We start from the raw sequence: 12,480 nt of genomic DNA on the forward strand, positions 1-12,480 counted from the left end.
TGCATGTGTCCTTCCCTGTGCTTGAAGTGTCCAACCTCATCACCAACTCCTCTTCATGGTTCCTAGATATTCCTCTCTGATACCTCCCTTGATCTTCCAGGCAAATTAGGCTGTCTCCTCTCTGGCTCCCGTTGAACTTTGTACATACCTCCAGCATAGCAATTTTCCCATTATATTATAATACCAGCTTTCTGTATGATACTCTGTTCCCTAAGGACAGAGATTGAATCTCATTTACCTTGGTATCCTCAGCATCACGCGGAACGTGACAGACAGAAAACGTTCAAGTTTACTGAATATTTCCTATCTTTCTTTATCTTTTCCACTCTATTGTGGTCACTGTTACCCTAGAATAGTCTAGATGTTCCTTGAATACCAACCAGGCTTCACCTCTGGGTCTTTGTTCTTGAATGGCCTTACTCCAGATGGTTCCCTACAACAAACCAGTCAGTCACTGCTCAAATGTCACCTCATCAGACAGGTCTTTCCTTCAATCCTATATAATATAGTGCCTGGCAAGAAAAGGATGCCCTCTCTCACCACTCCTATTCAACACAGTATTGGAAGTTCTCAATCAGGCAAGAGAAAGAAATAAAGGGTATTCAAACAGGAAAAGAGTAAGTCAAATTGTCTCTGCTTGCAGAGGACATGACTGTATATTTAGGAAACCCCATCATCTCAGCTCAAAAACTCCTTAAGCTGATAAGCAACTTCAGCAAAGTCTCAGGATACAAATTCAATGTGCAAAAATCACAAGTATTCCTATACACCAATAATAGACAAACAGAGAGCCAAATCATGAGTGAACTCCCATTCACAACTGCTAGAAAGAGAATAAAATACCTAGGAATACAACTTACAAGGGATGTGAAGTACCTCTTCAAGGTGAACTACAAACCACTGCTCAAGGAAATTAGAGAGGACACAAACAAATGGAAAAACATTCCATGCTCATGGCTAGGAAGAATCAATATCATAAAAATGACCATACTGCCCAAAGTAATTTATAGATTCAATGCTATTCCCATCAAGCTACCATTGACTTTCTTCACAGAATTAGAAAAAACTATTTTAAATTTCATATGGAACCAAAAAAGAGCCCATATAGCCAAGACAATCCTAAGCAAAAAAACAAAGCTGGAGGAATCACGCTGCCTGACTTCAAACTACACTAAAAGGCCAAAATTACCAAAACAGCATGATACTCGTACAAAAACAGATATATCGACTACTGGCACAGAAGAGAGGCTTCAGAAATAACACTACACATCTACAACCATCTTTGACAAACCTGACAAAAACAAGCAATGAGGAAAGGATTCCCTATTTAATAAACGGTATTGGGAAAACTGGCTAGCCATATGCAGAAAACTGAAATGGGACTGCTTCCTTACAATTTACACAAAAATTAACTCAAGATGGATTAAAGACTTAAACGTACAACCTAAAACCGTAAAACCCTAGAAGAAAACCTGGGCAATACCATTCAGGACATAGGCATGGGCAAAGACTTCATGACTAAAACACCAAAAGCAATGGCAACAAAAACCAAAATTGACAAATGGGATCTAATTAAGCTAAAGAGCTTCTGCACAGCAAAAGAAACTATCATCAGAGTGAACAAGCAACCTACAGAATGGAGAAAATTTTTGCAATCTATCTATCTATCTGACAAAGGGCTAATATCCAGAATCTACAAATAACTTAAACAAATTCATAAGAAAAAAACAAACAACCCCATCAAAAAGTGGATGAAGGATATGAATGGACACTTTTCAAAATAAGACATTTATGCAGCCAACAAACATATGAAAAAAAGCTCCTCATCACTGGTCATTAGAGAAATGCAAATCAAAGCCACAAAGAGATATCATCTCCCACAAGTTAGGATGGCAATCATTAAAGAGTCAGGAAACAATATATGTTGGAGAGGATGTGGAGAAATAGGAACACTTTTACACTGTTGGTGGGAGTGTAAATTAGTTCAACCATTGTGGAAGACAGTGTGGTGATTCCTCAAGGATCTAGAACTAGAAATACCATTTGGCCGAGCAATTCCATTACTGGGTATACACCCAAAGGATTATAAATCATTCTACTATAAAGACACATGCACGCATATGTTTATTGTGGCACTATTCACAATAGCAAAGACTTGGAACCAACCCAAATGTACATCAATGATAGACTGGATAAAGGAAATTTAGCACATATACACCATGGAATACTGCACAGCCATAAAAAAGGATGAGTTCATATCCTTTGCAGGGACACGGATGAAGCTGGAAACCATCATTCTCAGCAAACTATCACAAAAACAGAAAACCAAACACTGCATATTCTCACTCACAAGTGGGAGTCGAACAAGGAGAACACATGGACACAGGGAGGGGAACATCCAGGCCACACACCAGGGCCTGTCCAGGGGTGGGTGGGCTAGGGGAAGGATAGCATTAGGAGAAATAACTAATGTAGGTGACGGGTTGATGGGTGCAGCAAACCACCATGGCACATCTATACCTATGTAACAAACCTGCATGTTCTGCACGTGTATCCAAGAACTTAAAGTATAATTTAAAAATAAATTAATTAAAATATATGTATATGTATATGTGTGTGTGTGTATGTGTCTGTGTGTGTGTATATATATGTGCGTGTGTGTGTGTGTGTGTGTGTATATATATATATGTATATATATAGTGCCTGCCCAACCGATTCCTCTTACCTTTTACCCTGTCTTATTTTTTTCATGGCATCCACCATTAGCAAACAGTATGTTATACATTTGTCTGTGTGTTTCTTGTCTGTCTATCCACCAGAATATAAGCATCAACTGGGACCTAATTAAACTAAAAACTTCTGCACAGCAAAAGAAATAATCAGCAGAGTAAACAGACAACCCACAGAGTGGGAGAAAATATTTACAAACTATGCATCTGACAAAGGACTAATATCCAAAATCTACAGGGAACTCAAACAAATCAGCAAGAAAAAACAAATAATCCCAACCAAAAGTGGGCTAAGGACATGAATGGACAATTCTCAAAAGAAGATATACAAATGGCCAACGAACATATGAAAAAAATTGCTCAATGTAACTAATTATCAGAGAAATGCAAATCAAAACCACAATGTGTACCACCTTACTCCTCCTACAAAAATGGCCATTAAAAAAAAATCCAAAAATCAAAGATTTTGGCATGGATGTGGTGAAAGGGAACAATTTTACACTGTTGGTGGGAATGGAAACTACTATGGAAAACAGTGTGGATATTCCTCAAAGAACTAAAAGTAGATCTACCATTTGATCCAGCAAGGCCACTCCTCAGTATCTACCCAGAGGAAAAGCAGTCATTATACAAAAAATACACTTGCACACACATTTTTATAGCAGCACAATTCACAATTGTAAAAATATGGGACCAGCCTAAATGCCCATCAACCAGTGAATGGATAAAGAAAATGTATACACACATATATCATGGAATACTACTCAGCCATAAAAAAGAATGAAATAATGGCATTCACAGCAACCTGGATGAAGCTGGAGACCATTATTCTAAGTGAATTAACTCAGGAATGGAAAACCAAATATTGTATGTTCTCATCTATACAAGTGGGATTTAAGCTATGAGGACACAAAGGCATAAAAATAATATAATGGACTCTGGAGACTCGGGGGAGAACAGGTGCACCAAAATCTCAGAAATCACCCTAAAGAGTGTATCCATGTAACCAAAAAGCCTCCTGTTCCCCAAAAACTATTGAACTAAAATAAAATAAAAGTCATTTTTTATAAAAGAATCTTAAGTATCAAAAAGCTCAGGACTTTGTCCGAATTATTCAACAAATGAATAAAGATCTGATACATGTATAAATAAGTAAATGATGTTATTTATCACCTAAATATGACACTGTCTCTCTAACTTTAATTTTCCTTCCATCTGCTTATTTTTCTTCCCAAGCCTTGAATATGGGACAAAAAAAGGGATTAAGACACAAACTCCAAGAATTGGCAAGTATAATGGGGCTGAATAATAATATAATAATTTGAAAAACAACAATAGTTCAGGTAACAATATATTAAATTTGTCTCAAGAATGTATTTTATTTTCTCATTCATTTATTCAACAAATATTTACATCATGCCTATTATGAGTTATTTTTGAAAATGCAATAACTGTCTCTTACATTTGTATCATTGTTTATAGTTTACAAGGTCCATTCTGATACTTATTTTAATGTATCCTCATAAACAATTCTTTGAGGTAAGTAGGTCTTATGAGGAATGAGTCTTAAGAGGAATGAGTTACCAGATTAAAGATCATTGGGTTGTAAAAATCTTGAGCTAGAAAGCATTCCGTCATTTTATTGTTGATACAACTATATACAGAAGCCCATTATCAATCTATTTATTTCACCACAGAGAGCTATAATACACACATTGACCATCAGTACCAGTACATTAATTCTCACTTCTGGGATTTCCAGCCTACTCTTAGCTTCAGTGTTAATGTGAATATTTCATGGTAGAATGCACAAACTTTGAGGAAGGTGCAATGCTTTCCCTGTTTCTTCTGCTTATGTTCAGGTTCTGCACATACTGTGGATTCTCCATAAATATTTATTGGCAAAGAGAACAGTTTTTAATGTAAGAATCTGTCTGTTCAGAAAATATCCAAGGCAACTGTGATAGCTGCTGGTTTCCAAAGATGGTCTTTCAATGAACTACGTCTCTCAGTATTCGGAATTTTGCATAATTCCTTCCCCTTGATCTGGACTGGCTCTGTGACTTGATTATAACCAATAGAACGTGGTGGTGGGTTAAGCAATATTCACTTCATAGGGGGCATTTCTGGTCACATGATAACTTAATGGTCCACGGTCAAATACCAGGACCCAGCAAAGAGCCAAGAACTGTTTCTCAAAAAAAAAAGAAAGAAAAGAAAAGAAAAGAAAAAGAAAAAGAAAAAAAATAGTTATCTGCAGAGCATGGCATGGCTTTGCTCCCAGATTCTAAAAGTCTGCTCTGGAATTTACCTAAGAGCCCTGCCAAAAGCTTGATAGGCACTTTAAGCACCACTGAATCAGATGTGTCATATGACCCAAGTGGCAGGGAAGCTTGCCACCCTCTCACAAAGGCTTGTCTTTCTCCAGGCCTTCTTCAAAACGGGAAGCCTTTCAGATTACTCACTCAGCAAATAGGTTTAGACCATATAAGATATGTTGCCTCTAAAATCCAATGAGGCACACCAGGAATCGGGACTCTTTCTTTATGGTAGGAGGGACCAGATGTAGCAATTGACCTTCGCCTTGAAAGAGATATCTCAACTTTCCCCAGACCATGAAACCCCAAGAAATTTCCTGAAGGAAACTTCTAAATTTTTCTGGGATTCATTTCACAACCTCTTGCCTCTGTGTGTCTTACCAAGGTGTCTAAAGTAGTTGTGATTTCCTGGTCCACCAGTGTAGAGGATCCATGTGATGTGTTGTGAAATGAAGAGGCAATCAATTTCCTGTGGAATAGAATAGGCCAGGATTGGAGAGTTGATATAACCCTGAGGTGAAACAAGGAGGGTTCATTGCTAGCCCTTCCAGATGAAAGAAAAATGCTTCTGATAGTCTCTACTAACATGTATATAGAGGAAAAAATGACTTCCCATATCAGTATTCACATAATAGATGTCACATATATTGATTTACTATAGCAATGAAACCACATCTGGAACAGCAGCTGTGATTGTACTCACCACCTGATTAAGTTTACAATAATCCTTTGTCATTCTTCAAGATCCATCTGTCTTCTGCACAGGCCAAATAGTTGAGTTGAATGGAGGTGTGGTGAAAATCACCAGCCCTGCATCTTTTAAATCTTTTATAGAGGCACTAATCTCTACAAGTCTCTACAGAATGCAGTGCTGCTGTGAATTTGCCAGTTTGGAATACAAAGGCAGTTCTAACGCCTTCTGCTTATCCTCACTGCTCAGATCCGATAATCAATATGGTTATTCTGCCTTTCCTGAGTGTGCCTCCTTCAGTTAAGCATTCTAGAACTTGGGAAATAACCATGGGGTAAGTTCAGAGCTAACCGGATGCAATGTGAGATGGACCTGAGCCAAAAATACCATTAATCCTTAAGCTTCAATAAACCCCTACTCTGGTAAATAGGAATAGTGGCATATTGTGTCTCCAAGGACTGGTAACTTTTCAGAGCCAATGTCCAGAAATCCCCCAAAAGTCTGGTTATTTACCCTTCCCAAATGCACTATGACCTTGGCAAATGGCTTTAGGTCTTTTCGGGGAAGGAAAGAAGGAAAAATTACAGTCTACACTTTTGGAATGTAAATATAAATTAGAAAAATCCTGCAGTCTTTTTGGCAGGCATGGTACCTCATCATTTTGTTCCTGCCCTGTCAAGGCCTGCCAGGAGTTGAGTCTAGCTATAGGGATACAAACAATGAAAGATGTTGGGGGTGAGTCTTGAGGGGTCTCAGCATTTTTCCACAGAGTACGTCCTTACGGGCTTTTCAATCAAGGGAGTACTAAACTCCTCAGAGGGAAAGGCTGCTTCTGCTGGGAAAGGAGACAGGGCTTTCAAGTTTCTCAGCTTGCAAAGAATCTGCCCACATGTTGCCATCTCAATTTTCAGGGCCTCAACTATATCCCAATCAAAGCCGTAATTTTAACTGTAAGACCGTGAATTGAACTGATGTTGTAATCTAAGCTAGCTACAGGATTAGTCTTTGGGCTTGGTTTTCTGAAATATCAGATCTTGCAGCTATGAGAGATAAGAGTTTCTTTCAGAGTAGTCACAAAGACTTTTCAGTTCCTTGCCTGCATCTTTAACTGAATATTCAATAACCTGAGTTTATTTCTTTTTCTCCATGTTCTCTGTGACACTTTGAAGCAACCTGCAAACTCCAGTCATTAAACTCCTTATTTCCACTACGTTGGTCTATGGCAGTGGCTACCTGGTAATCTAACACCTTGTCTTTTATAAGCACTTGATATCAGGGACTCCTGTGTCCCATTTACCATTGGCAGTGTAGTCACTAATGCTTCATCAAATCAGAGAATCAATACCAAATTCCCATCCTTAAAATTCTATCTCTGGATTCACTTCCACGACCAATAGTTGTATCAGTTAAGAGTCAGCCAGGGAAGCAGAACCACTGTGAATGATATGGAATATAGGAATAGTGGATTCGTTGTGGAATCAGACCTTACAAATGTGGGAGAAGCTAGAGAAGGAAAGGTCTGGAGGAAGGAGTCAGAGGATCAGAAAAAGGGTCATTAACCTGTCTATCTTATGCAGTAGCACAGATGGACCAGACAGGTTGGGGCCTGACGGAAAATCTAAGAAGCTAAACACTTTCAACCACTAAAGTGGGACTGTGAAGGGGAGTTCATGCAGAAGTGTATGGAAAGTGGGTACCTCTCTGTAGCAACCACTTCTGTGGGTCCACAGCCAAGTAGTCGGCGATGGGTCTGCAGTCACTGTTGTTCAGCAGAGCCAAGAGTCAGAAAGATTCGCTGGATGCAGAGTGAAGGAAAGCAAGGACTATATGGGACCTACCAAGCATCTCTGCCTCTGTCCATCACTGTATCTGACTACAGTGACTTTCTAAGAGTAATGGTTATTGCTTCTGTGTTCTAAATCTTTTCCCATTTCATCTCTTAGCCAATGCTAATACAGAGCAATACATGAAAGGGGATTCTGAGAAATGCAGTTGTCTGCTTAAGCAACTTGGCTAGCATAATCCAGCACAACTTCTAAATCTCAGAAGATAGCAAATGTGGGCAGAAAGAAAAGTACAGATGCTCCAGGGGTTCACTGGTGATCTTTATGGCTGCAGCTGACCTAGGATTTGCGAGATGCTTGGAGAGGGACAGAGGGGCATACAGGAACTTTCCTCTCAAATATGAGGATATCAGTCTAGATCTACGAGGAGTCCTTTTGGAGATAAAAAGAACTATATAGGAGATGATGAACAAAAGGCCCAATTTCTATATTAGACTGTCTCCCTGAATGAGGGTAAATACCAAGAGGAGACTTAGCCAAGGGCTCAGGACCTCTGAATTCTAAAATATAGAGAACTTCATTCTGATCTGTTTTATACAAATGGCGCTGGTCTTTCAGACAGGACCTTGTCCGATGAAAGAAAGAGAGAAATGAATTAGAAGATTCATAACCCAGCTCAGTAAAGAGGCACACCTTTGCTCTTTGCTCACCATAATTCCCCTGCTCAAAGTCTCAGCTACCTGCCTCTGTGCAATAGCTACACAGTGCTCCTCAAGTATCTGCCTCCTGAACACAGAATTATAGCTAACAAGTATTTAAAATTTATGTATTTGGTGCACATCTTTCATTATGCACTTTTTGGCACCGACTCTGAATGAATGCCAATATAAAAATAAACAGTTTGAAATTATTTTAAGTGATTATCAAAAATAACAGCATAAATTCTATGATGTGGACTTCAGTCACAGTCCCTTCTGGGGACTCTTCCAGGCAGACCACAAGAGAAAAGCTATCTGCAAAAGGAACTCAAAGCTCCCAGAACCACTAGCATACTTGAGTCAGACACAGCTCCTTAAAGGACAAGTAATTTCCACAGGCCCTAGGGTAAACTAAATTAGTTTTAACATAATACTATTTAAACATGTAGAAATGCAATATGGTTTATAAATGCTATGTGCTTATTGCTCTTATACCAACAATTTAAAAATATAAATTAAACATTCACAAAGCTTCAAAACCTCTACACTTCAATAAATAATTTTAATTTAATGTAATAATAATATTTGACTAAAACTAAATCACCAGGTTTTTTTCTTTCCAACTTTTATATTAGGTTTAAGTGGTACATGTGCAGGTTTGTCGAATGGGTGAAGTATATGTCATGGGGGTTTGACAAGATACAGATTATTTCGTCACCCAGGTAATAAGCATAGCACCCAATAGGTAGTTTTTCAATCTTCACTCTCCTCCTACCTTCCACCCTCAACTGGGCCCTGGTGTCTATTGTTCCCTTCTTTGTGTCCATGTGTACTCAATGTTTAACTCCCACTTATAAGTGATAACATGGCATTTGGTTTTCCGTTCCAGCATTAATTCACTTAGGATAAGAACTTCCAGCTCCATCCATGTTGCTGCAAAGGATGTGACTTTTATGGCTGCATAGTATTTCATGGCATATATGTACCACATTTTCTTTATCCAGTTCATCATTTAAGTCACCAGTTTTGAGTTTAATAGATGAAAGATATGTATGTGGTGTTGGGTTTTGCTTATTAACTTGATTCTTCTCATTTTGTACATAATTTTCATCCTTGTTTTCCTTTGTTTGAAACAAATTCATATTGAATTGTTAATTAATTCACTTGACGGGCCAATCAGTTTACTACGCACCCATAGTACAATACTGAAAGAAATGTTTTTAACTTTTAATGAAGCATTCTTTACTACACAATTACTTCCATACCTATTGCTAATCAACTGTAGCTCCGTGATTTGTACAAAAGATGAGCTCTACACAGTACAGCCATGTGAATGGGGAATTTACCAATCATTCATTGAGTTCTCCATGCTTACTGCATCTAACTTGTTATGATTCCATTTTCCAATGACTGTTTTATATCCAAATTACCTGACATTATTAGACCTTCACTTAGTATTAAAGTAACTATTAGTATTAGCAAAGCAGGGCATCAAAATCTTGTGACAGTATTTGCTTACAATTGTTCAGATAAGCCTCAACATGAGTCAGTTGCGTTTTACGAGAGGTATGTACTCCTTATAATTTTGCATAATTTAAGGCTTATCTTTCCATAGGGAACTGGTTCACAGAGCCCAAATACCTACAACTTTGTAGCACATTTCTGTTTTGATGCCGCTCTTTATTTTCTTTGCATTATCCACAATATTTAGCAACTGCTCCTTTCTAAATTAGTGGTAAAACACATCAAGGGAGTAGTTTGGCTTTTTCTGTGGGAGTGAATTATAGCTAACATCTGCTTAAAAGTTATGTATCTGAATGCACATTTCCCAGCATGAGGTTTGGTACCAACTCCTAATGAATGCTAATATAAAAAGAAATAAAACAATTTGAAATTATTTAAGTGGTTATTAAACATAATAGCATAAAATAACCAGATCTCTTATAGAAATTCTCATAAAGCAACAGGTAGAACATACCATACTAACAATGGCGGGTTCTTTCCATTAAAGCTGAAGTAGCTCCACCATGTGGCAGGAGTAAAAACAATCTACCATTCCTTTAGCTTGTTCACCAACTGAAATTATGCAAATCTCATTTAAGTTTGGTGAGAATCACAAAATTACCTATTTTTCTCAGAATACACAGGCTATTAATTTTTATATCACATTACTTAAATTTCACATAATTTATGCTGTCAACTACATGTTTTAGACTACCATTCAATCGAAAACAGATTTTTAACTCCGTAAAATTATGAAGACCCATGAAAATTCTAGAGATGCACATATTCCGAGTGTAATAAATATCACAAATAACTTTCAAATCCAATTTTTAAATAATTCTTGTTACTATTATAATTTCCACACAGGTCTCAGAAGCATCTTACAAGTAACGATAACTTTTTGTCTCTATAAAAAGAATACTATTCAAAAAAAGACGAAAAGTTAATAAATGTGGAATACTAACTTTGTAACTAATATATAAAATACATGAGTTTTTTGATTCCTAAATTCTTCCAACAGAAGTTCACATAACATAAAATATTGGTATCTTTAAACCATAATTTATTACCTTGTTAATTTCAAAACAGCATACTAGTAACCTGATCTTTAACATTAATTGTTACCAAATTATAGTTTTTTGTTTTAATTTCCTAGGAAAGTGTGTCATTTTTTGAGTATTGAATATCTCAGCTCATAGGAATACGGTGATTGTTTTCCTTCTACTCTTTTGTATTTTCCAAATTTTCAATGTAATAAACACATACTAATTTTATGATGAAATGAAATTTGTAAAAGAATAAACATTAATGTTAGAAGATAATTAACAAAATTATCTATCTTGAGTACAATATACAATACAAGGAAATTAATATAAGATTTTACCCTGGTGGCGAGAAAATAGGTGAGATAGCTTTCCTATCACAACATAAAAGTATATGTTAGTAAATATTCATATTGGAAAGAAATGTATTCTATGACCTAGCAATTACTATGTCCCAGTCTTGGCATTACTCTTATTGTAAAAGAAAGCACGGACAAGCAGCAATTTGGGGACCATGAAAAGTTGGAAATAACATAATCATATAGTAAAAAGTGATATCACATATTATAATAAATCTATATGCCATATATTAAAAATAATGACATGAATCTGTATATAATGTCAGGAGAAGATCGCCAAAATGCATTATTGATCGAAAACGCAAGTTGCAGAACAATATATAGAATATTATACTATTTATGTTGATTAAAAAACTTGTACAGTATAAATCCTGAATATTGCACAGCAAAAGGACTGTAAGTACATTGATGAATTCCCTGTTATTAGTATCTCTGGAAGAGGGAATTATATTGTGAGATGGGAGGATAGTCAGTGGAGATTTTGGTTTTAATTGCAATGCTTTTGTTTTTATAATAAGGATGTATTAGTATATTACTTGCATAATTAAACTTTAATTGTTTTTTAGATTTTCTTCTCCACCTTCATATATTTGCATGCACATACCTATGCAAATAACAAAGTCCACCTAATAAAGGGGATTTGTGACTGGCATTTTTCTAAGCACTTTGTCATGTGTCATACATTGTATCAAGCAAACTTATCATTAATCTTATGATGTTAATAATATTTTTCCCATTTCACAGATGATGAAACCAGGCCTCAGAGGAACTGGGTACATTGCCCAAATTCACCAAGCCCGTAAGGGTTACAATCAAACTTTGAATTCAGATATCTGGCTCAGAGTCCACAATCTTAACCAAAATAGTATTTTACAAATTCCCTTGTAGAAGTGTGTATATCCACATGCAAGTGTGCACACACACATCCCTGCCATCCAGCCTCTTCTCCCCCTGACACTTGAGTACACAGGTCATTGGTATGTTCTCTCCATAACTTTCCACCATTGACAGAAAGGTGTTTGCTCAAAGGATGACTTGAGGTGAAAACCTGACAACATTAGTTGTTTTGCAAAAATCTGAGCAGATATTTTATTTTGTATTTTGTTTTCCTAGCTACACCTCTCCTTTTAAAGGTTTGCAAGGTGGCATTAATATCTATTCCTTTCCTGACTACTCCATTTATTAGTTACATTGCGATTAGTGAATTCTACTTGGTCTTTCCCCAATCCATTAATATTTTTTGCCTTCACTTAAAAAAAAAATAAAGAAACACTTGTTTTCCAAATGGCTTTGGGGTGGTAGTAGGCTTTGCTGATGGCTAGAGGAATCTCCTCATGGCAGTATCTTGGTTGAGT

The 12,480-nt window shown here is 36.8% G+C and overlaps 1 gene segment (V, D, J or C); it reads left to right on the forward strand.

The window, feature by feature from the left end:
* Positions 1-12,480, forward strand: part of LOC106999341 (T cell receptor delta constant-like) — a 356,123-nt gene that overhangs the window by 251,735 nt on the left and 91,908 nt on the right.

Source organism: Macaca mulatta, chromosome 7 (assembly GCF_049350105.2).
Source record: "Macaca mulatta isolate MMU2019108-1 chromosome 7, T2T-MMU8v2.0, whole genome shotgun sequence".
Taxonomy (NCBI): domain Eukaryota; kingdom Metazoa; phylum Chordata; class Mammalia; order Primates; family Cercopithecidae; genus Macaca; species Macaca mulatta.